Raw genomic sequence first — 23,168 nt, 5'->3', positions numbered from 1 at the left:
TCTTTTTATATGAATTAAAAAAAATATTGTATATTTTATTTAAGAGTGGGGTACATGGTTTGAGGTGTCCTTAAAAAATGGCAAGTTATTTTATTTCTCTATTATAGGCGCATTTTGCCTGAAACCCTGATTGCAGCCTCTGTCAAGCCCCATTTGTTGCAAGTGGAATTATGTGAAATTCTTTGAATGCTCGAATAGACTTGCTTTTTCATCCTTTTGGGGATTTTTTGGGCAAAGTATCAGTCCTTTTCTTACTTTCACAATTTTCATCGTAGAATAAAAGAAAACCACCACCCTGCGTGTGAAATCACTCTCTTCCCCCAATCCCCTCCAGTTTATTTCGTCCAGCGTAATGCGCTCCATGGCTGGAAAAACACGGGTACAAGTGAAATAAAAGCAGTTAGGTGTGGTGGGAAAAAAAGATATAAGCTCTTTGAACTCAGTTGGGCATTGTTAACACATACATAATAGAAAAAATGTTTGATTTTGAACTTGTTAAGGACACCGGCACACTCCACCCTTAAGTATGTGTTATCAATGCCCTGGTCAAAGAGCCCTTATACCGTAAATTTCGGACTATAGAGTGCACCTGATTATAAGCCGCACCCACCACGTTTTAAGAGGTAAACCGATATTGTACATACACAAGCCGCACCTGTATATAAGCCGCATGCGCCCACATTTAAACAAGTAACACAAACACAAAATCAACCCAAACCCGACTTCAAGTCCCGCGATTGAAACTATATGTCCTTCATTAAAGTCCACAGTCCAAAAATTACAGCCGACAAAATAAATGGAAAATGATACCGGTACTTAAGGTTTGATGCAGACCTGCAGAGTCCGGGTCCCGTTGAAAGTAATCCAAGGAAAAAAGTGTATACTTCCAAAAGTAAGGGTGGGAAAAATCTATCAGATGAACACATTTACTGACGCAACTTTTTCTCTAACCAACTTTTTACCCCTTCTTCATTCTTTGTCTGTCCCTCACCTTTAGCGGTCCCCACTTAAACTCGGCACCCCGCGTTTGTTCCGCCCCTCATTTTTCGTTCACACGTGCAAAACATATCAGAATGAGTGTCTGAAATGAATACAAATAAATACATTACAAAAATATACAGTTGCAATTACATATTATGCATGGGTTACACATATTTACAAAGAAAGACGGTACACCGAGAGAGTTTTTAAAGCTTTAATAATAATAATATAGCTTTGACAGGGCAGTTAATGGTAGCAACACTCGAACGCCGCTGGCGGCCTTTAGAAAAATTACATAAATTGGCCGCATTACTGAATAAGCCGCAGGGTTGAAAGTTAGGGAAAAAAGTAGCGGCTTATGGTCCGGAATTTACGGTACTTTATTTTCAACCACGTCTATCTGCTCTTATCTAACGTTTGGCAAAGCTGTTTGTGGTGTAACATATTAGGTGGGAGGAATGGTGGCTGGAGGGGGTGCTGGAGAGTGACATCATGCCTTTCCCCGCAATTAAAAAAAACACCAACCCAATCCCCAAGAAAGATGAAAAATGGAGAGTTTATTCGAGCAGGTCTAAGAAATCTACATATGCATTAGTAATGAGCTACATATATGTATATATATATATATATATATATATATATATATATATATATATATATATATATATATCATATAAACATAACAAATGTTATAAAAGATGTAGTTACTTTTGGTGCGCTGTGACTTGAGCTAGTACACTGGAGTTAGTAGGTGGATGCAGACAGGTTGCAGACAGCAGATTTAAATGAAAAAATATTTTAAAATGTGTGCCATCTCCTTGGAAGACTTTCATGGCCTTATTCTCAGTAATGATCTGATAGTAAATTGGTTACGGACACATACTTTCGTGAGGGTAACAATTTGATGCCTTCTTCAATTTTCTGAACAATCGCAAACTACTTTTCCGTTGTTATCATCTTCTCGTGTTGTCCCCTTTAGCATCACTGAGCGTTTCGGGAAACAAAGAAAGTTTGAACTGAAAGGAGAGAAAGGCATTGTGGGAGGGAGATCACCCAATAGCATATTGGTATCTTCATGACCACCAATAGCAGACCAGTATCTCATTTGACGGCAACCAATATCATACTGTCATTTTGACTCACAGTCATGGGCACGAACCCCAATATAAATAAATTGGATTTAGTTAAGTGCAACTATTTGTCGTTAATGTCATATCTTGGGATAAAATGCCGTAACTAGGGGCTGAAAACAAATGCTGTTCCTCATTTTTACATGAATATGTCATCAGTTAAGGATGCTGTAACCCCAGCGATCTATTGTATTAGTATAGATGCAACACTGGGATATTAATACAGCTTCACAACAAATGAAATTGACTTTGGAAGAAAGTAAACAAAACACTGGAGACAGCAGCAGCTGTATGGAAAAACAAATAAATAAAAGCGTGGGTCCACCCGAAAAAGTGCTGTGTAACCCAGCGGCACTAATGTGGGTCACAAGGCCACAGATTCTCAGTGTCACAGGAGACTTCCTCTTCCACTGCTCCACACAGGATATGAACAATTTCCTGCGGGCTTTGCCTCTCCAAAATTCCCCCAAAACATTCAACACGGGTCCACTTTCAAAGATAACGTTTCATGATAACTATCTCGTCGTAAATGGATCGTTTTGTCGACGATTTCCATGTATGATCAAAGTGTGAAAGAGCATGAGCATGGCTTTTGGACGGGGTAGAATCGCTGCCGGGCAGTAGATGAAGAAGATAGAATACTGCAAAGTTAGTTTTCAAATGCATGACAACTCATTATCTGGCAACCGTTCTAAAGAATTTTTACTCATTTTCCAAGACTCACAACAAAAGATCTCCAATGCACAGAATCTAAAAAAATACTGTATAATACTTTAGATCATATTTTGATAGGAAAGAAAATTATAATTCGTATGTGAGCTCTGTAAAATATTCATAATTTTATAATGTAAGTGACCTGACAATGTGTCTCCAATAACCCTCCAGCTCGTTTGGCATTGTTTAAGGAGCTGCATTTCTATTTTCATTTTATTGATCAGGTCAAACAAGTCAGCTCTGTGTCACCGTTAGGCATTTCCTTCCTCCAAGGCTCATGTTTGGCAAACTATTATTCAGACACCAAGCTGTAGGACAAACAAGAACTGCAAGTTTAAATTTACGTTAATTTCATACCATATTATATTTATATTTTCCTGTTTAAGTAAGTGTACTCTTCACACTGATAAACAACGGCAACCAGATGATGAATGCGCTGTATCCGAGTCAGATCAGGAGGCTTCTCCTGCTACTGGCAAACATGGAAACCAGTACTATCTGTTTCATCTGGGGGGAGAAAACCCCTACCCAAATAACCGGCCCAGAAAGGGATGGGCACTGCCAGGCTGTACTTGCCCAAGACACACCACAGGAAGTGGTTCCCCTTAAGACCTTGGTTGTTAAGAGATCCATGAACCGTGAACGTAAACTGTAGATTTAATAATAATCACAATTTTATATTTGTACATGAAAACCTACTTTTTCTAAAGCGATGATGGAATTTGATGTAATACTAGTATCAATATTTATGATTACTCAAAAGTGGTTATAAAAAAAGATGCAATAAAATGACAATATCTAAGCTGCTATCAAGACCCATAAGTCTTGAGTATAAATATTGCTCTTTTGTATTTAAGCACTTAGTATGCAGTACATAAAATAAATTAATTAGTCGATGATATCAGTTTTGACATGTCAGGCACCACAAAATGGTGGATTGTGGATCATAAATGGCCCGGGCCTGATTCTAGACAACTGTATTTGATACTATAGGCAATGTGTCTTACTTGGATGAATTTTCAGCTTCAATAATTAAAGACTGGCTTATAAACAAATCTCTCATTCTCCGGCTGCATAGGGTTAGGAAATTTCCCTGAGTTATCGAAGCAAGAAGAAAAGTTTAATTGATTTAAGTTCTGAATCCCATACTTCAGCAAAAACACCTTTCCAAAATTTCTCAAGGGTTAATGAATAAATAAATTTGCAGATATTGATTCTTAATTACATATTATTTGATATTTGTCCATAAATAGACCAGTTAGAAAATTTGTTTCCAAACATTTACAATTGAATCAAATTCAAATACTTTTTATCCTTTTTAAGCACTAAATTTGATACTACACTTTGAAAAATTACAAATGGATTAGGGCTACCTCACAAGATTGATTTTTTTGCATGACATAAATAAAAAAAAAGTAAAACTAAACCCTATAGAAATAATAATAGGTGCATCAAAATGATTCATAGAAAATATATTTCATGGGTCGGAACCCACATGAAGGCAGACTGGAGACAATAGTGGCACCAAAACAAACATAAACAATAATATTAGTACATGTTTTATCATATATTATCGTGATATTGTTTTTGTTTCCAGGGCCTTGTTAAAAAGACAGATGCATTATACGTGGCCCACATTTTGTAGTTTGCCGAGCTCTGACCCAAGACACTTCTCATGCTGTTTGTTCTTGTTCAATGCTGCCTGGGAGTAAGAAAGGCTGGGAGCAATAAACACATAAAATACATTATTTTTCTATTGTTGATTTGAAAGCAAACCAACAATGAAAAGATGTGTCATTGTTATGTTAACGGATTCAAGTAAAAGTAAATAAATGCCATATTCGACACAGAGTCCCACAACTTCCTCTTTCTATTCTATTGTCTTTTCCACTCCTACCAGGTTTTATCGGGTGGGCCTGTCTTCTGCTCAGGTTACGAAAGTGGTTGCATGAAATGCGCCCGAGGAACAAAGTTTGGTGATGAATCACAACTGTTTCGGTTGGGGGGAAGTGAAAGGGAGACGAGTGCGTTGAGGTAGGCAAACACATCTCAGCAGTAGTGCTGCAGCTGACTATTTTAAATAAGTCACTGACTATTGAAACGAGTAGTCGAATAATCGTACAATCATAAACAATTTCTTAAAGTTCATTAACTATCTGGTAAATCATAATAGACACATGTAAAATAGGTAAAATATAAAATGCATCTTTCATTGTGGATCTGTCCAAAAAATAAATTAAAATGCCCTAAAACTGTCATGATTACTCATTACATTCACCTGTGCCCGATCGTTTGGCGCCAGCTGCTGCTGGTTACCCCCTCCTATTTAACTCAGCGCTTTCACTCTCCCTTTGTCAGTCCGTCAGCGAACCTCTGTTTTCACAAGGCAAGCATTTTTGACTCTGACTCCCGTCGGTCCTGTTTTGTCACCCGTTTTACACTCGTCCGTTCCTGATTTCCCCCGTTTGTCTCCTGCTACGACCTGTTTTTTGACCCCAACCACGTTTTGATCTACGGTCCCGGCCAACGACCTGTTTTTTGACCCCGACCACGTTCTGATCTCCCGTCCCGGCTAACGACCTGTTTTTCTGTCCAACTAAGCTATGATCTCCCGCTCCGGAAGATCCACTTCTGCATTCAGAACACGGCTTTCTTCCTGCGTCCAGCAAGCACCGTGTCACTGCCGCCGACTTTCCTCTATATTTCAAAAAAGTTGTGAGTAACGTTACACATCTGGGACCTCCTTCTGTTCTGGTCCTGACAAAAAAACAATTAGGCACAGTGCTTGATCACAAGAGACATAAATCCATAAATAAACATCTTTCCATTTTTATGGACAGGCAAATAAATAATAAATCAAAATTTAATGAACATGGTTTTAACCCTGTAAATAAAGGACAAGCTCATTAGCAGCAGTAGAACAGTAAATAATACAAATATTATGTTCAATTTATCAAGTACATTCAATGGTCAACTGCAAAGAATTTAACAATTGTCAATATTTAAACTGTCATTTGTTTTTCAGATTGCATGCATTTGACTTCTAATACATTTGTCGGGCACATTCTGGCATAATGGTCAAGTTCTTTTTTATAGCGCATAAAGATGCATACAGATAGTGTCTGAAATAACGTCTGCCCGGACACCCGGGTCATGCATCTCTTACGTCGGGCGTACAACTTACACAACGTCTCTGCCCGGGTGGCTGACAACTTTTTCAAGAAAGAAAAAAAAAAGTTTTTATTTTTTTCAAATCAAACATTTGCTCTATTCCAATTTCAAAATCTTCGTTCTGTTTGGAAATTTCTGGATTTTGGTTCGTTAGGCAATTTGCATACCCGGCAGCCAATTAGAAGCCTGCATCGAATAACTTGCTTCCGGACTTTTCCGAGCGTTCTAAGGTTGTGCATTTGCATATCATTTTCCAAAGTAGACGCACAGAGAACAGAAGAAAAATTGAGAAGTGGTTAGGAATCAAGTCAAAACCTCAACCCCAGAAGAAATATTCAAAAGAAGCTAACAAATTTGATGATGCTACAAAACGTAAACGTACATTAAAAGCATTGTGGAAAGAAGAGTTCACATGGTTTGAAGTAGACGACGCAACGCAAACATTGCATGAATGAAGATGAGTAAATACAGGTACATACTGATGGCAGATGGAAAACAGCGATGTCATATACATGCTATGGATGTTATAAGTAGATTTATAATAAAGTTAAATTTAAAGTGTTGTTCTGTTATATATTCTGATTATCAATCCTTAATACTTGGCAACAACGGGTTTTTTTGCGATGAGTCGTCTTATTGCATTTCAAGTTGTGAAAAATGGGGCAGGCAATTTGATGGCTGGGCAGGCAACTTTTCAAAGTGTTCTGCCCTGGTGTCCGCTAACTTTTTGTCATGAGTTTCAGACACTGATATAGAATATACAATTAATGTTATCAAAATCGTATTGGCCTGAACATTACTTGAATCTAACCGAGGCAAGTTAAACTTCATTTCGTTCAACTGTCTGATGTGCTCTTTAAATGTTTGTGCGTCACCGAGCTATTGCCATGATACAAAGGGTCTCCTTAGCAAACTCTGCAAGTAGTCTAAAATGCTCCATAACTTTAGTTTTGGTACTTGTACTTGATATTGACGCTGTCATTTCTGTATGTTACCGTTACTGAGACATTACTGCATGTGAGAGACTCTCAGCAAAGATTATATTCATGCAAAAATGCCTCACTCTGTTGGAAAAACATGTCTGGCGACAATAGTCGACAATGGAATTCAATGTTGACTATTACTATTTTTTATTTTTGTCAACAACGACGACAAATCCTTGCAGCACTACCAGCATCAATATGACAGGCAAAGGAATGCAGGGAGGAAAAGAGGCGGATGGAGGATGATAGAAAGAGGAGCGTCTCACGCCGTGCTTGGGGTAGTAAGGTCAGGGATGTCGCGGCACGTTAGTCAGAATGCGGGGCAGGGTTGCTACCGCGACAGCAGGGGGGTCGGACATGGTGGTAGAAAGTGCTTACGTGACCTGGTGTCAGGCCCTGAAGGAGGATAGGGGGTTGGAAGACAGGGAAACTAAGGGCCGAATGTATTTGTCTTTAGGGTAATAAAATATATTCATAGCACAGATTATATTTTCCCGCAAAAAGGAATAGTACTATATTTTCTGGACATAAAGTGCAACCACAAATTGGCGAGAAATTTAAAAGAGCGCTTTATAAACCGATGACCCTTATATACTGGAAAATCTAGTGGATAGAATTTGTATTGCAAAAAGTATTTATTTACGTGCAATACTACACAAGGTTTCTCGTTTACTACTGTAGTTGTGCAATGATCGACCAATCGAAAAACATTTTTGACCTAAATCGCAAAATGTTACAAGTAGAGATGCTACAACAAATCGATAAAATCAATTGAAATTAATTATTATTTAAAGCATTGGCAAGAATAATTTAATTAATGCGTTGCGTCATGCGGTTTAAGCGTCACCCAGCACGTTGCCGAGCTAGCCAGGGAAGCAACAGGTACTAATATTGTAAGTCCTAGGTTTAACTCGACCAAGTCGTCATCAGATACAGCGAAGAGTTGTTCCCCTTGTCATGCTTTTTTTGCTTTTATCGATATCTCTCAGGACACCATTATGTTTTTGCCAATCTCTAACATTTGTTTCTGTCAGCATAAGTAAAAACAGTGATAATGTCTTTTCATTTTTCATCTTTATTACTAGTGGTCCAGTTGTTCAGTTTTTGTGCTCTTACCACGTTCGAATTCTCGTTGAATATAATGTTTTGCAATTTTGTTCAGCAACACTTTTTGAATGATCAATCGTCTGATATGCACTGTAAGTGTAGAAATGTGCAACAGCTATACACGAGTAAACACTGTAGCTCTTACTGCTGTTTTAATTCCATGCGCCTTATAGTCCAGTGCGCATTATATATGAAACATATGACAATATACTTGTTTTTGGGGATGTGCCTTTTCATCCGGTGCGCCTTACAGTGTAGAAAATACGGGAATATTTATTTACTCTCCATAACATAATGTGATTATGTAATTTGTTGCCGATGCCGTTTAATGGGAAAAATGCTGTAAAAGGGAAAAACACCTTGTTTCAGACTACAGAGTGAAAATGCCGTACTGTACTTTAAGACATCCAGGTGTTATTGAAAAGTAGAAACACTGAAAAATATGTTTAAACCATTTAAACCCCCAGTGTGTAATATTTCACCACTGTGGTCCAATGTTGCTACGCTGTGCTATGTGGTAATGGTTTTCGTTCGCACGTGCCAGACAAACGTCGCCGCTACCTCTAGGTTTAAATTTTACTATGTAAGAGAAATAAAAAAGTTTTGATCTATGATTTTTGATAAAAAATAACATTGGGGTGATAGTTCATGTATTTTTGCCCAGTATTCAAGTCAAAAATTTTTTTTACTGAATGAAAGTTTTTTTCTACAACTCTGAGACACCAAATATTAAACACTGTCCCTTTAAAAATATCTTAATATTTAAGATTTTTTTTAATTTGTGAAATAAATCCTCGGCTATTAGATTTCATTTTCTGAAAATCATTTTCCGCATTGTTAAACTGAACTTGTCTTATTGTTGCTGTCTTGTGGGGAGAAAAAACTTTTTGTTTGTTCATTATCTTAATGGTCCCTAATGATGTATTAAATTGTTATTTAAAGGTTTTTTTTATTCTGTTCAATTGATTGTTGCTATCGTTCAAAAATGAAAAAAAAAAACAACATTATGGGTCAATGACAATATTTTCTCTCCATATAGAAAAATGAACACTTTTGTATTTATTTTCCCGACTATAAGGAACAGTTTCTGTCCTATTTTAGCAGGGGGTGCGACTTATACTCAGGTGAGTCTTAAACGTGAAATTATTGACAATATACTATATCACTGAGTTTTAAATTTTTAATACTGGTACTGTATATTACTTCACATGTTACGTTCACACTAAATCGCACGAGGGCGCTCTAGGCCTGTGTTGATAATTTCAACCTTGACCGCGATATAGGCGCGGAAAGAGGAAACAGCTCTTTCTCTATCTCCCGAGTGGGCGGAGTTGTTTACCGGTTGGATTTAGTGATTTGGAGTAACACTGATAGTTTGGTAGGCACGTACTTTATGACAAAGTTATCTGATTAACTATAATACTGTATGTTACTAACGTATATGAGCGTGTCTAAGACATGCACGTAAGTGTAACGTTAGTATACCGTTTTCTTCTTTGATTTTTTTTTTTTTAAGTGCCTTTCAAGATGATGTATGTTTTCGGTGTTGGACTTTATCAAATAAATATATTTCCAGAAAGGTCAAGAAACCTCCACACAAAGTTGCCCATTTTCGAAACAACAAATACTTTGAAGTCTTTTTGTTTTATTCTACCAAAATTCCTTTGTGTTACACCCCAATCAACCACCTTCAAAATGTGTGATAAGTTGCTCAGACAAAGTTTTGTTTGACTCTCTGTGCATCGTTTTCCAGAAAAATTGAGTTAATCCTTCAGCTGCTCACAGAGTCTCAGCAGATTTGTACAATTCTCAGGAGATTTGTCTAAAGGCCTCCATGCACCATAGTCCCGTGCGACTTTCTGAGGTTTGTGCGAGGTCATGCAGAATCTTTTGTTTAAACCCTGGGGTTTTTTTGGGCCAACAATTTGGATTCTATTATTTAGATAGAGGTTTTCAGCAAGTCATTTACCGGGTTTATTTTATGTAAAGTGTGCTATAACTACTTGTTTCATCCTCGAAGCAGCAGCAACTCAGGATAAAGTTCTTTTTTTTCTTTTTCTTAAGATACCTAAATCTTTTAGCGCGTTAACATGCAGGAAATAGTCCAACTGAAATAAAAATTCAGATTTTTGGAGTGATCTGAATGTTTGCAAGTATTCCAATTAGATTAAATAAAGGATAATATCATTCATGTCAAGCAAGCAAGCAAAAGAGGAAAAGTGGCATCAAATGCAATGCATTGTTTGCGGAAGAACTCAGAGATGCTGACACCGTATCGTATCGAGCAACTTCAAAGGTATTGTTATCGTCTTGGTGCTTTTGTATCATGAAACAGTGTCATTTTCCCACCTGGACCAGGAATACGGCGGTGCAGAAAATTACAGTGGATTATAATGAAAAAAATTGGATTTTTGACGCTTGGGCAGGACTGTTGTTCGAGCTTTCGGGAAGTAACTTAGAACATGACTCTGAAAGTGAAGAAGGCAAACCTTTCAACGGAGATTTAGCGAAGCTGTTCTGGTCAAAAATAGAGGACGAGGATTTTGACGGTTATGTTATAGATTACGGGTGAAAATGTGAGTGCCAAACTGTTTTGCACCCTTTTCTTATTCTATGTATTGTTTTAATTGTGTGTTTTACTTTGTAATCAATACTCAGTTTTGCTCTTGTTGTATTTTTAAATACCCACACTTGTCTGTGTTGTTGTAACGCTGCTCCAAGCAGAGTGCTCCCGTGCCCTGCTGTAGGGTGCGCCTTGTGTATGTGTTGAATACAATAATAGAACCAGCTACTGAGACTGCGCCTTTTCATACAGTGTGCCCTATGGTCGTGAAAATACGGTACACAATTTACGAATGGATACAACTTCGGCATGAAATATATATGTAGATGCATACACCATTTCAACATGGAGGCACAAATAAAAGAGAGATGCTCCGTAAAAAATAACCAATGCACAGGAATGTGTATATGTGCAAGAGTAATCGGAAAATGAAAGAGACACGGTCGAACCTTAATCGGAATTCTAGGCACGTTAACATAGCTTTATGTAATCTGAATACTATAGAGGTCGTCATCTTAAACACAATCGTAGGATTTTAAAAAGGTAATGACTCTGTATAATTGAATTTTTAAAACTTAAACTGGTAAAATGCGTTAAGTGCTTCGATTGCAGCACGCATCCTGCTGAATAAATGTTATTTGACGAACGCAGTTTATTTACATTTCTGTTCAGTAATATTTTCCACACTCTGCGGTTCATAAAACGGGATTGCTGAAGGCTTGCAGAGTATACTATGCTTCTTTTTCCGTCCAGATCAAGTTGGGCTTTTCATAATTTCTTGGATGGCAAAGAAACCAAGACTTGTTCAGCCTGACAAGGGCCCCGTCTGTATGAACCGAAGCCGTTGCATGTTTCCTCAAAGTCGGTTAGCGCTTTTCTCCCCGTGAAGCTCGCTGCGCCACGGATGGGAATGCCCCCAAATTCCTCCCATTCCCAGCATTCCGTGCACTGCGATGTCTGGACAGGCCTTTATGGTACTGGTCGAGCAACAGGGCGTTGTAGATTTAGTGCTATTTTTTTATGTAGAATCATGGCTTCACTTAGATATCCAACGGCTTACGGATCCAGTTAGACCGGACTGGTTATTTACAACATCCGCATGTGGTTTAGTATCTTTTGTTCAGTGACAGTTTCCTTTTTTTTATGACCGGTTTGGCTGAATGTACATGTAGTAACTAAATGGCAGCCAGCAAACCAGGCCCTCAGTGTGAAGTATGTAAAGCGTATTTAACATTTTTTTTTCTTACTGTATAATAAGAGTTTGGAAAATTATGAAGTACAGTAACATAACGGTACTCGAATGGCTGTTTGAAAGAATTGGTACTCGACACGAAAAACTAAAGTATTTTGTTCCAGTATGAAAAATTAGTACATGAACACACCCAAACACATATGAACACAGTTGAACGTGTGGCCGATTAAGATGAGCAGCTATCTTGGCAGGTCGGGTAGCATCATTGCGAGAGTGATGGTCAGTACGACAACAAGATTTATTGTGATTTTGTGCGTTTTATTGCCCTTTTTATCCAATAATAACTGGTCCCCAAGAAAGTTAATGATAAGGGGAAATAAAAGGGATAACAGTGAGAACAACATTTGAGTAGAAGAATAAAATTATCGCAAAATATGAGAATGGTATATGAGTGTATGTCATTGAAGTGCTGCTTAAAGGCACAGTAAATGGTTTAAAATTGTTTTATGTTTTTACCAGTAAGTTTAATTTATATTATCTTCCCATTTAAATCATTTTAAATGATTGGGCACACGTTTTATAAATACGTTTGCTCTTTATGTTGTTTCAGGTCGAAAAGTATTCGATACTTGAACAATTTGGTGATCAAACACCAATCCAGAATGAATTATGTTCGAGTAGCAAAGTATCACTGTACAAAAAAATAAATTTTTTTGAACTGTTTATGCAAAAAGAATCACTTTACTGTGCTCAAAAATATTTTTAGTGTATCAACAAGCAAACAAAAATAAAGTAACAAGACTTTATGGCCCCATGAGTATTTTGAAGGAGGGTTAGAACTGATCCAGAACACTTTACTTCATCCTGCTCGCATACAAAACATCACAGCGCACATTTAGGAAGAAAATACATTGAGTTGACGTTGCGTTAAACCATGTTACGGTGAATTTGAAACCATGCTGTGTCCAGGTGATTCGGTATCCAGCCACAGCTTGTTTACTCTTTTTACACCTGTGCGGAAAAAAACACATTCCAAAAACTAAAATCTGATGAGGTAAAAGCTCCTAAATACTGCATAGGCTATCGCGATCGTTCCTACAGGCTGTTGCCTCTTTCAGTCTGACAGAGTTCCTGAGGTTTGGGTGTGGTTTCATTCTCCGCCACAAGACTTATGGTTTGGAACAGTTCCTGGTCGTTTATATAGCACGGTGTGTGCAAGGCCTGTCTTCATTTGCAACCACTTTAGCGCATATGTGCATTTACAGGAAGGAAAGAACAAGTTTAATTGCGCTCAATTCTAAAGGGAAACGCATAAGTTGCTTGATACTTTTTTGGGAGCTTATTTTCTTAAATATAATAAAAAAAAACACCTCTAGCTTCAACATTATAACCGGGAGCTTTCTGGTAACAGACGAAAGAAGAATGGTAGCCTCATGACTGGGACTGCTTCAGCAACAATTTGCCACCAAATGAATGAAATAATCAACATAAAAAGGATTTGGTAGTATTAACTAGTAGTGATAGCTAGGAGTTTCATTATCATGGAAAGACAATGCCACAGGAAACTTCTAGGTATCAGCTACATAGCCCATGTGAAAAACAAAATGGTGTGCAGCACCATGAGAGGGCACATTGAACCCTACAAAGAACTGTTGTCAGCTGTCCACAAACGAAAATTGCAGTGGTATGGTCACTTTACAAGATCATCAGGACTAGCCAAGATAATTGACCAACAGTCCAAGGTACAAACTTTGCGGGCCAGGAACCGTCAGCAATGGAGAAAGTCCAGAGTTGCGTCCTTGATGGTGCCCCGACGATCCAGGCAGTTGAGGGATCCATGAACTGTAAAGCTTGGAGTTGTATGATGATATTAGATCATAAAGGACTTAAACAAGATTGTGATTCCCAAAAATTGTAAGCTCATTCAGTGGTCTTTGGGGTCCATTCCAGTCCCTGGCCTGGATTTAGCTCATAATTTGACCAAGTATTAGCAAGTTTCCTCACTGTTGGCCTTTGCCGCAAGCATCCCTTTGGAAGCTAATTATAAATATTTATCAGCTAATGCTATTCTCATGGACATTAACTACTAATGCTAGCATTGTGACACAGTTTATAGCGACCAATGATTTTTTATTTGCACAAATTCCAAAAACTAAATAGCGCATTTTTTTAATTTAAAAAAAAGGACAATTTGTAATAAACCTTGTCCAAAAAGTAGATCAATTTCCTAAAATTTCGGATTTTCTCAAACATTTGTAATCAATTTTCTCAATTTTTTTTCTTCAAGAATCATGATGTAATGGAGATTGTAATTTTGTTTAGGAAAAATTTGTGATATATTTTTGCCATATCGCCCAACCCTATAGGTATAGCCCCCTTTCAGTTCCCACTTACTGTGTGAATTCAAATTGTTCGTCTCACATAATGGTTATGTTATCCTAATGTCAGCCAGCTGCCTCCAAAGATGTAAAAAAAGGTGATTGCTGTATAGCAACAATTGTAGCATTGGAACAAAGCCCACCCAAGAAGAACGGTCAACAACAGCACAACTCGTGTTTTGTGTCGTCTTCTAGACATCTGACTTTTTATGATACAAAGTGAGAAGAAAGCCTTTTGTCTACTTCCCATTATGCTCAAGAGTGGTAATCGCCTGTTGACCAATCAAGAGACGTGTGCATTTCCCGAAAGACGAACCAAAAACTAAAACCCCTATTTGAATTTTCAGGCACAAGTGACCTAACTAACAATATTTCAAAAACGGTAGCCATCAATTCACAGATTTTTGCCCTTACTTAAAACAATAATTGAGGCGATGTTTGTGAGGATGCTGAGTGATTGTAATTAACTGTTTTGATTACACAGCAAGCAGTAGTTTGATGAAAATGATTAAAGTAAGACCAGATGAAAAATGTGTTTTTACAGGAATGTTTTATACATTTTTAATATTGTGAATAAAAAATTATTTTCTTTACAGTAATCCCACCCCTGTAACGTGGTTGTTCGACACGGCTTCGCTACATCGCTAATTTCTATCATGCATTGTGTTCACCATTCTGGTTGGCTAAACAATTTCCCCGCTTATTATCATTTGACAGTACAGAAGTTGAATGAATGAATGAATGAATGAATGAATTAATTAAATAAATAAATAAATAATGAACCTTTATTTCAAACATAACGAAAACAAAACAACAAGTCTAAAAACAAAAACCATGTTAATGTAACATCTCCGAAAAGGAGTAGGAAGAAGCATATGCTCATTTTATCCTACCCCTTTAACTTCCTTACTAATTGTGTCTTACAGCTAGCTCCTATTTGTATTTACATATAACCTAACAAATATACATATTAACATAGGTTCATATTACAAAACACTACGAAAATAATGATAATAATGAATACAAGTAATACATTTATATTCCGCTCTATGCAAAAAGTATACCAAAAAAGCTAAATATGTTTATACAGTACTCTTATTAAACAAATGCTTGAGCCTGTAAATTGGGTTAGCTCTTTGTTTTCAGTGTACAATACAGGATTTAAAGAAAAGCGCTATATAAATGCAGACCATTTACCATCTTACCATTCATTTAATTGTATAATAGGGCAGCATGGCGGCGCAGTGGTTAGCGCGTGTGCGGCACAGTTCTAAGGTCTTGGGAACCTCCTGTGTGGGTTCAAATCCAGCTACCGGACTTCCTGTGCGGAGTTTGTATGTTCTTCCCGTGCTTGCGTGGGTTTCCTCCGGGCACTCCTGTTTCCTCCCACATTCCAAAGACATGCATGTCAGGTGGATTGGCCGGTCCAAATTGTCCGTAGGTGAGAATGAGCGAGCGAGTTGTCTCTCCCTGTGTGCCCTGCGATTGCCCGGTCGAATGCCTTCTCCAAGTCCACAAAACACATGTGGACCGGACAGGCAAACTCCCATGCACCCTCAAAGACCCTGCAGAGTGTATAGAGCTGGTCCAGTGTTCCACGGCCAGGACGAAAACCACACTGTTCCTCCTGAATCCGAGATTCGACTTCCTGGCAGACCCTCCTCTCCAGTACCCCTGAATAGGCCTTAGGGGCCGGTCACACAGCCATTTGCGGCTGAATCACGGCTAAAATTTTGCGTTTTTTTTTGCCCGTGGTTGCCCGCGATGGAAAATGCGCAAAATTGGCCAACCCGCTGTTCATCGGTGGTATGCCCGCAAAACAGACGCCGGCGACTGTTCCGCTTCCTCATCGCGTCATTTCTACGTCATTTTCTCGTGTGGACCACGGGTATAAAAGCTCCCGAGCCGGTGTTGTGCCCAAATCCGACTCCTACGCAACACAACCACCCCCCCACCCCCTCGCGTGAACGCGCATTCTGCTGCGATCGATTTTGACTTTTTCATCCGCGTTAACAAACGCATTTTGTAGAATACGATCTCACTTTATTGTTTAAATAAACCCGTTATATAGACTAGGATCTCCCAATTGTTATAATTAGCTCGCTTTCTTGTTTTAATAAGCGTTTTATATAGAATACGATCGCTTTTGTTGGAAGCGCAGCAGAATGCGCGTTCACGCGAGGGGGGGAGGATTTACCGTTCGATTACGTTCACAACAAAAACAAAGACTGGATGGTTTAAGTTGTATTACATTCCCAAAAAATGCAAGACGAAGTGGTTTTGGTTATATGTTCGTCATTACATTCCCTAAAAGTGAGATAAAACGAGGTAAAAGTGGTTGTAGTAGTGAGGGGATGCAAATCTCGGCAGGGATGCATTTCTCGGATAACACCGGGCTGTAGAAATCATAACCGCTCAAGACACAGTCCCGTGAAGATCAAGATTTCAAGCTATGGCATTATTTTTATTTTATTATCTTGAAAAGAAATGTCAAGAAATAAAAATGGATTAAGACGAGGTCACTACGCTGACGGGGATCCATAATCACCCCCTTGACGTCTCGAGCACAACTGACGTGTGCTCGGCAAATCGCGCTGTATATACGCGGAGAAAGGCGTTTGACTGTCACACGCGTAACACGCTAATTTCACGTAATAACACCGCGATACAGGCGCAGAACATGCTATTACCATGCTCCACCCACGATTACCCGCTGAAATTTCCTGTCCTACCCATGTGTAAACACGCCCTGGCCGCGGCCAGAGCACGTCGTTCCGCGTCATTTCCGCGTCATTACCTCGTGTTGACCACATGTGCGGCACGCGGTTTAACACGTGCTCAAACTTTTGAGCAGCTCAAATCTTTTTCGCGCGGCCAACCGCGTGTGAATTTCCGACCGCGAGTAAAGCACTGCTGTATCTCGTCTATATGGCGGTCTCAATACGTCCAACAGCGCCCAACAGCGCCCAACAGCGTCTGCTTCACGGCCAGAAATCTCTGGCCGTGGTTCAGCCTCGATACGCTCGTGAAAGGCTGTGTACTCGCGCTCTGAAGAATTGAGCTGCGCAAAACTTTTTCGCGCTGCCACCCGCGCGCGAATTTCCGACTGCGTGTTAAGCACTGCTGTATCTCGTCTGTATGGCGATCTCAGAGCGTCCAATAGCGTCCGCCTCACAGGCAGAAATTTCTGGCCGTGATTCAGCCACAAATGTCTGTGTGACCGGCCCCTTACCGGGGAGGCTGAGAAGTGTGATTCCCCTGTAGTTGGAACACACTCTGCATGTATGGTAATTAATGATATTTAATCATATGCATGGATATTGCATGTAGGTAAAACTTACTACTGTATATACTTTTTGTTATGTGTTTTTAGTTTCAGGCAGTTCCGGGTCTCCCCTGCCCACTGCCTGATGATTGCTGGGATGGGCTCCAGCACCGCCGCGACGCTACTGAGGATAAGCGGTGCAGCTAATGAGATGAGATAATAGTTGTAAAGAAATAGAGAATTCTACTTCACGGATTTCACCTACCACAGTTTATTTTTTGGCAAAAAAAATCCCCGTAGTATTCAATTGTTTTAATAATCCTGATTATGGCTTACAGCCTACTAGTATATGTTTTCATGATATTTTAATATATTGACATAGGATATTTCATTTATTTACCGGCAATATTAAAATAATAAAATACTTGACTAACTTTATTTAATTTGTAATGAATCCTCCTTTTTTGTTTGCAGTAAAGAAAATAAGGAATTTTTTCATAATATTCATTTTCTTACTGTTAAATTAGGCGTAAAAATAATTATGAATTATTAAACTGTGTTCCCTTTTTTAAATGACGTCTATTAAAGATAAATAGATTTAGGCTACATGATTTTCTACACTACCAAAGTTGGATCCTGCTTGACTCTTTTTATTCATTTCTGGCTTTTTCCGACTGCCTGGCTGGTGGTGATACAAAGGAGAAGGACGATTTGAGATGAGTCAGCGGACCAGCTTCTGACCTGAAGCATGTCAATGCCTGCATTGACCAGCTGGCAGAGATGGGAATCTGTGTCGTGGCCGTCATAGACTTTCTGGACTAGTTTACTGGCTGGGGGCGTCGTTGCTGTCTTACACTTTCCGGACACATTTTCAACATGTTGCCTAGTGTTTATTACGTTGGTGTATTGTAATGCTAAATGTAATTCACCCTGGTCATCCTGAAAGGGGGATTACCACTTGTGAGGTCCCTTCTCAAGGTTTCTCTTTTTCCTCACGCTGAGGTTTTGAGTTGTTCCTTGCCCGCATGTTGGTTTAAGATCAGGTAATTGTGTTATTGTAATCCTATGCAGTCCTTGGAGACATTTTTGTGATTAAAGGCATGGTCACACAGCCTTTCACGGGCGTATCGAGGCTGAATCACGGCCAGAAAATTTCTGCCTGTGAAGCAGACGCTGTTGGACGCTTTGAGATCGCGATACAGACGAGATAGAGCAGTGCTTTACACGCGGCAAGAAATTCACACGCGGTTGGCCACACGAAAAAGTTTTGCGCTGCTCAAAACTTTAGATCACGGCTAACCGCTGGCGGCACACGTGGTACACACGAGGTAAAGACGCGGTACGAACGTGCTAGGACGTGCTACGGCCGCGGCCAAGACGTGGTTACAGGCGGGTAGGACGCAAAATTTTAGCGGGTAATCGCGGGTGGAGCACGGTCATAGCACGTTTGTTCTGCGCCTGTATCGCGGTGTTATCACGTGCATTAGCGTGTGTACCGCGTGTAAGCACGGTCAAAAGTGATGCAGCCGCGGTTACCCGCGATAAGGACGCGGAACAGTCGCCGGCGTCTGTTTTCGCGGGCATACGTAAACAGCGGGTTCAGCCAGTTTTGCACATTTTCCACCGCGTCTGCTTCATGGGCAGAAACTTCTGGCCGTGATTCAGCTGCGATACGCCCGTGAAAGGCTGTGTGACCATGCCTTAAGGGCTATATAAATAAATTTGATTTGACTTGATTTAGTCATCATACTTTGTTTCAGTGAGACGAATCAACTCCTGCCGTCACTTACTCAATTACTGTATCAGCGTTGAGTTTCTAAAAGTAGGCTTGCACCAAAAAGAATACCAATACACAACAGAATTTCTGAAATAGCGCTCTGACGCTTGGGGAAATGAGACAGCCTGTAATTCACAGGAGTCTATATGGTGATTAAGTCTAGTGTAAAAAGAGAAAAAAGAAAACAAAATGAAGAAAAATGTTTGACCTACCCACCCATACTGCTAGCATCCTAACCCCATTAACCATGGCAACCACCTCTCATTATTTAGACCACCCTCCAACAAAATACTTGAACAAATACTGTACAAAGTTGAAATCAGCAAGTGAAACACTGAAGAGGCGATGAAGAGATGAGCTGGCCGCAACGGCTTGATTCCACCAAAGGGCAAATTCTTCAGCTATCACATGTTTACGCAGCAGCCTCGGATTGAGAGTCAAACGACGGAGGAGGGCGGGTCAATGTTCGCACTATCTAGCTTATAAACAGCAATAAAAGCTGCTATCGGGCAAAAGTTTGACGTACTGTGCAGTTTCAATTGTGTTTGTTCCAGCGTTTGTTTGAAAAGAACACTAAACCAAAAAACCGTGTTAACCGCTCAATGTTAACATACACGTTAAAAGTACTGTAGACTCCAGGATATGACATCCCTCCTTCACATTTTCACTTGGTGTAGAAACATGTTTTCGGCCTTTCGTTACGGCATTTCCTCTCAAAACATAAACAAAGTGTTTTGTGTGCCCTAAAATTTATAAAACTCAAACTTTGCGCTTTTTGCGTGTGTCTGTCTTCTCTAAGGTGCATGTTTGCTACAGGTCATGGTGTTAAAATGCTGGCCTGCTATTGTTTTGCGTCACAACATCATGAAAATGAAATTCTATTGGCTGAACTCCCTCCCACAATTCCTCTCTATCTCTGGTCAGGTCGAAATCTCATGGGCTTTGTAAAGACTTTAAAAGTCAATAAAACTGTACAATACTCTATTTTATGTGCTGTAATAATTTATTCAAAAAACTTGATTTTGCTCATTTTCTTTGTGTCTGCCCCATGGACGCTAAAGGGAGAAGCAAAATCATGATACTCATTGAAACGAAGCTTGTGAATAGTGAGAACAAAAAGAAGACAAATCACTACCTTAGCCTTAACCAATTGACAATCAGAACTATTGATATAAAAGGCGAATGAATGAAGTTAATGGTCCAAGCCCTAAGGACATGGCAACCCTCACAAGTCAAAGTTTAAAAATCAGTTTCATTTTCAATTTGCTGTTGGCTTCTCTTTCCCAGCTCAAGTCCCAGCACAGCAGGCAGGAAATAAAATGTCTTTTTTTTTTCTTTGCATGTATGGCATCCATCCATCCATCCATTGTCTTCCGCTTATCCGAGGTCGGGTCGCGGGGGCAGCAGCGTTAAAAGGGAAGCCCAGACGTCCCTATCCCCAGCCACCTCCTCCAGCTCATCCGACGGGACCCCGAGGCGTTCCCAAGCCAGCCGAGAGACATAGTCTCTCCAACGTGTCCTGGGGCGCCCCCGGGGCCTCCTGCCGGTGGGACATGCCCGGAACACCTCCTGAGGGAGGCGTCCAGGAGGCATCCTTATTAGATGCCCGAGCCACCTCAACTGGCTCCTCGCAACGCAGAGGAGCAGTGGCTCTACACTGAGTCCCTCCCGGATGACTGAGCTTCTCACCTTATCTCTAAGGGAGAACCCAGCCACCCTGCGGAGGAAACTCATTTCGGCCACTTGTATCCGGGATCGAGTTCTTTCAGTCATGACCCAAAGTTCATGACCATAGGTGAGGGTAGGAACGTAGATCGACCGGTAGATCAAGAGCTTTGCCTTTCGGCTCAGCTCCCTCTTCACCACGGCGGACCGGTACAGGGTCCGAATGACGGCAGACGCTGCACCGACCAGTCTGTCGATCTCCCGTTCCATCCTACCCTCACTCGTGAACAAGACCCCAAGATACTTGAACTTCTCCACTTGGGGCAAGACCTCCTCCCCGACCCGGAGGGAGCATACCACCCTTTTCCGACTGAGAACCATGGCCTCGGACTTGGAGGTGCTGATCCTCATCCCAGCCGCTTCACACTCGGCTGCAAATCGCTCCAGCGAGAGCTGAAGATCACGGCCTGAGGAAGCCAACAGCACCACGTCATCTGCAAAAAGCAGTGACGCAATGCTGAGGCCCCCAAACCGGACTCCATCCCCGCCAAGGCTGCGCCTAGAAATTCTGTCCATAAAAGTTATGAACATCATAGGTTTCTGTCCTCCGCTTTATGGCAATTTCACTTTGCAGTCTCCACTTGAGAAACAATTAATGTCGTATACTGGGTGTCAACTATGCATTTATTAAAACAAACCTGAAGCGACAACACCCCCAATTTTCCTAAATTGTGTTTTAATGAAATGTCTCCAACTTAGGGATTTTTTTTAAAGCTGAAAAAAAGTTCATCCGTGACCAACTTTCAAAGGATATTTCCTCCCTTATTGATCCAAAATGTATGTGTTTGGTTATCTTTTGAACCTCCATCATGTGTGTAGCGTATATCCTCAACTGGTAGATGCAATGATAAAGATTAACCACTTGTAAGGCTCCTTCTCAAGGTTTCTTTTTTTCCTCGTGCTGAAGCTTTGAGCTTTCCCTTGCCAGCATGTTGGTTTAAGATCAGGGGATGGTGTCATTGTAACCTGTGCAGCCCTTTGAGACATTTTGTGATTAAGAGCCATACAAAAAAAAATGTGACTTGACTCAATGTCGCGTATCAGAAATAAAAAGATGCTGACTCAGGAGATGTGTGGGTAGAACACTTACAAACGTATGTGACAGACACATAAATCTATTAAACATATCCATATTTGTTAATATACCTCGGTTTTTTTTTATTCTAACCTTGCTTTCGGTATGGCTGTTATTCACTTTTTGTATTGCCTATTGTGTTTGCAGACACATATTTAAGAGGTTTAAAACAAGGTAGCACTCAGTAAACTTTTCACACCATGGAAAGTTTGAGCACATGACAGATTATACCGTTGGTAGCCTTACTTCCTGTTGTGTTGCAAAAAAAATCTAAAACAAACCAGTCATTTTCTCGTTGGGGAGGAAGTGTTGCAAGTTCTCAGAGCAAACCTAAAGTGGTGATATGATTATGGTAATGCTTAGCCACATAAGCTAAACTTGGAATTGAACATTTTAAATTGGAAAGAGATGGCGAAAAAACAAAAAATACTTTTTTTTTCTTATTTGAGACAAGGTGAAAGGAAGGAATTATAAAAGACACTGGCTGGTTGAGCACCCTGCCATAATGCCAGCACAGTAGTACTCCATAAGAACTGAAGTGATACCTCAGTCCTTGACTGTATTCCGGTTAGGATAAGTGTTTGAACAACCTATTGTTCAATTACCTGGGAAAAAAAATCTACATATAGATAAATGGCATTTTTTTATATACCAGGGTTCTTACATCTTGAGGAGAGTTAAATTCAAGACTTTCAAATCCCTTTTAATACTATTTGAAATCAATTTAAGACTAAGTTGACAAAAAACAAATATTTCGCCTCGACACATTACCAGGCACAGCTTTTAGCCATGGCGAAAAATGTTCGTCGAACAGCCAAATTACATTAAATTTACACCTTAGCATGGTCAAAGTTGCTTTGTGTATTGCAGGTAGACGTAAAACATGCATCTGCTCCCAAAGGCCCAACTGAAACCCCATCACTGATTTGATAGTCCCGTTCTTGTGGCCACGCGATGTTGCCACAAAAGTAAATTGGTGAATTATAAAAAGAGAATTGATAAATGTTACTAAGTCTTTTTAGTTCAAACAAATATACATCTTATTATGTTCACATTTTAAAGACAGCGGCACAATGGTTAGTGCGTGTGCGGAGCAGTTCTGAGGTC

This window comes from Urocampus carinirostris, chromosome 10, assembly GCF_059441175.1.
Source record: "Urocampus carinirostris isolate Australia breed hairy pipefish chromosome 10, RoL_Ucar_1.0, whole genome shotgun sequence".
Classification (NCBI taxonomy): Eukaryota; Metazoa; Chordata; class Actinopteri; order Syngnathiformes; family Syngnathidae; genus Urocampus; species Urocampus carinirostris.
The sequence above is the reverse complement of the archived record's forward strand: the minus strand, read 5'-3'. Positions refer to the sequence as shown.